Source organism: Alligator sinensis, unplaced genomic scaffold (genome assembly GCF_000455745.1).
Source record: "Alligator sinensis unplaced genomic scaffold, ASM45574v1 scaffold1914_1, whole genome shotgun sequence".
In the NCBI taxonomy this organism is placed as follows: domain Eukaryota; kingdom Metazoa; phylum Chordata; order Crocodylia; family Alligatoridae; genus Alligator; species Alligator sinensis.
In genome coordinates, this window is record NW_005842804.1 from 623,288 (window position 1) to 627,101 (window position 3,814).

Genomic DNA, 3,814 nt, shown 5'->3' on the forward strand with positions numbered 1-3,814 from the left:
GCTCCGGTGCTGGTCAGCTCCTGCCCGTCTTGCGCAGGGGTCGAGTCCTGGCGGAGCGTGTCGCCACGCCGCCCAGTGGTGCCCGATAACCGATTGCACGCCGACTCTCTGACCACTGCACCTGTTCTGCCTCGGCACGGCTTGCTTTTCTGACCCTCATGCGGTGTTTGGTATTTTTAGGCAGGCACCGTTTGTTTCTGAGGAGCCACAGTTTTCATTTTTTTTCTTTGCAGACCTGCTCTTGCTTTGCATTTAGGCCTCCAGTCTCACTTATCCTGCTCCTCTTACCAGGCTTTGATAGTGTTTCTTAACCCTGCCTCTGGCACCGACCGGGCTTAGCAGTGACAGAAGCCGGGTGAAGAAACGCTGTTTGTCTGGATACGGACCCTTCCTCTCCCCCCAGGAAGTTGGCAGCCTGCCTCCGAAGTGAACAGCTAGTCTCAATGACCCACCTAGAGCGGCCGTCCAGGCTGGATTTGTATATGCTAATAGGCCTGACTTGTCCTAGCTTGTTTGTAGTGATTTGTGGCTGCATTTATATGCAAATACTAACAACTTGCTGCTGAGTTAATTAGCGTTTTTTCTCTTTGCTTCCTGCAGCTTTAGGAAAATGTCTTTATTCTCTTTATCCCAGTCCTCTGACCTTACCCACCCACCCATGCGTTCGCCAGCATTGCTGATGGAAGGGTTCCCAATCGCACCTTCCCAACGTAGGAGGGATGGAGGGGCACCAGAGCCGCGTTCTTAGTACAAGCCCTTGTGAAATGGCATGCGATGGCAGCTCGGTTGGCACCGGTGTCCTGGCAGTACTGTTGCTCTCCCCGGTTGAGCACGGTTGCTCAAAGCAGCTGAGGACCAGTGCCTTGCACCTTGTGGGAGGGTGCTTGTGCACGGTTTCAAAGTGTTGGTCTGGGGTGTTCTGGTTCTTTGCTTCCTTGGTAGTGCACGGCTATGGGTCTGCTAGTTACAGCGCTGCAAGCAGATGTCTTTCGGATCTAAAAGACCACCAAAAAAACTCCTTTGATTCCGAAAACACCAAATCGCTGCTTTGGACGCTGTTGCTGAGATCTCCAAATACAATGAAACGAGTGACTCCCGAAAGCAGGAGGCTGCAGGGGCGTGCTTTGCGGGTCAGGGTTGCAGGTTTTGAGGGTGTGCTTGCATGCAGTGGAAGCGAGCCCCTGGCTGAGGCTTTGCACGTCACTTTTGGGAGCTGGCTACGTCCCCTCAGAAGGGGAGCAGAGGTGTCTTCTGGGCTGGACTTGAGGATTTTACTCTTTTGAATGTGCCTTTGTCTGATTTTTACCTCCCTTGTAAAGCGTGGGGGTCTGTAGGGAGAAGCCTTGGCTGAAACCAGGGAGTAAGGTCTTCCCCTTCCGGGGTGCTGTTGTACCGGCCCGAGCAGATGACTGTGCTGGGTGCAGTTCCCGAGCCGAGTGCCTTCTCGCCACGCCGCGTATCCTGCACTGTGTGCTCATTTCCCTCTCGCTGGTCCCTCCCTTCTTTCCTCCCTCCTTTCTGCCCTGAAGCCAAGTCTTTTTCACAGTTACTGAGTCAGTGAGAACAGTTTTTTTTAAAGCCTTTGTTTTTACTCTTGAAAGGTAGGGCCATGGCTGCACAGCTGCAGGCTTGGAGCAGAAGAGACTGAGCTCGCTGCAGCCTCTAATCTCTGCTAAAGCTCCTGCCTCCTTGCCTCTGTGTGGGAGCTGCGCAGCCGCTCGGTCCGTCCGGGGAGGGGGGTTAATCGCTGCCAGGCTCCGTCTTCTGTCGCTCGAGTTCGCAGTTCAGCCGTTCTGGCTAATTTGAGGTCCAGTGCTCCTTTTCGTCGGGCAAAGGGGTGCCGATCTGAAAGGGTGGCAGGAGTAAGAGAGGCCTGGAGTAGAGTCCCGGTGCGCCTGCCCCGCGTGGCTGCAGCCTAGAGGCCGGGGGTGTTGCCCACGCTGATTCCCTTTGTCCCACCTCTTCTCGTACGGTGTTTGCTCAGGCTGCACGTGCTTCGGGCAGCGAGGTGCCTTCCAGCAAGCAGCATGCTTTGGGACACGGGTTATGCGATGGAACGAGCAGCACACAGAAGCCTGAGGCAAGAGACTGCAGAAGTGGTAAAAGGTGGCGAGCCCCTGTCCCAGCGTTGCCTTTTTTCCTCGTTGCTTCCTCGTGTCGTAGCGCTTTCTGTACCGCGTCAGGCGCAAGGGAAGCTTAAAATGAAGTGGCGCCTCTTGCGTGGGCCCCAGGATGAAAAGAGAAGCCTTCGAGTTGGGTAGGGACGACTGCGCTCTTGCGTCGAGGCTGGTGGGGCGCAAGGAAATTGGGTGGCTTCCAAACCGCCAAGGGAGAAAGCGGTCCCCGGCCGCGTCGCTGCCTGAAGGGTGGACGTACGACAACGGGAGCTTGGATTTCTGGGGGGTTTCCCCTAGTTTCCCTGCTCTCGCTCCTTTTATTCCCCCACAGTTCACTAGTGCTCAGGACTGCTTGTTTGGCCTCGACGATAGGCTTTCCTTTTTTAAATCCTTTTCTCCTTCTCCTGCTTTATTTTCTCATTTCATATCTTCAAAGACAAAAGGACCTAGGAGCACAGACCTGTCCTGCTGCATTCCTGAGTAATTTGGGTTTGATTAATTGAAGGGGAGAGAAGTTGGTTTCTCCTAGCAGCGGCAGGGATCAAGGTTCAGGAGAGGCAGTTCTTCCTGCAGCACCAGGCTTTTCCTGCCTTGTTAAGTCCCATCCACTTGGGCAGGTTAGTTCTGATTTTTCTGGTTTGTTTTATTGGACCAACTGTATACCTGGGGGAGAAGTTAGGCAGGCTTCTGAGCACGGGCTGTCTAACTTCTCTCCCGGATACACAGCTGGTCCAGTAAAAGGTACTTCAGACGAGCCTTTGCCTCTTGAGAGCTCTGCTTTAGGCCCTGGGGTGGGTCTTCCACGTGTGGGCAACTTTTTGTGTAGGAGAAAATGAAGCGATGGACAGTAACAGTGACCTGGGCAGGTTCCTCTCTGTGTCGGGACGGCTCCGAGTTGCCGGGTTGAGGTTAGGTGGGAAGAGAGGCCAGCGGCGAGTGCCTGCCAGGGAGAATAGGCAACTTCCCTTCACCAGAGCTTAATTCCTGATGCCGTTGGGAGTGTTTGACTTCTGTCTGCGTGGGTGACAGCGCATGAATTGTCCGCTGGGGATGACCTTCGTAGACTGACGGCCTCTCCCCCGTTAGACTGGAGGTGCTCTTTGGAAAATGCTGCCTCTCGGCTTTCGCTGGTTTTGTGGCCACAGAAAAACGCAGCGATCTCGGAGGCCGCCTCTACACGTTACATGCATCACTCGATTACCGAGTTAATAGTGCAATTAATTTAGACCGGCTACACGTGCAAACTAACTATCACACCATGAAAAGGTCCAACCAGCTATAAAGTTAGAGCTGGAAAATGTGGAATAACTTTATAGCTGGTTGGTATCCAGCTTTAATTTGCATGTGTAGCAGGGTCCGCCCCGCGGCTGGGAGCCCTGTCAGCTGTCGGGAGCTTTCTGCTTGCCCGTGCAGGGGGAGCCTGGGATGGCGATCCCCGTACCAGCGATACGGTGTGATGGGATCTCGTGCGTCGTGCCACAGTCGCACCTCCTGCCACGCACTATTTGAAATCTCTGGGCTTATCTTGTGAATCGTGCGCACGCCTAACAGTGCTAGATGGCGTGGTTCCCCACGGCACCCTTGAAAGGGTCGCGAGGCACCCTGGTTGAGACTCACTGGTATGGACTGGTTTTTCTTCTTAAATCATCCTTGCCTCTTCCAGAAGGAAGCTCCGTAGTTTTTATACATTCGTGGTC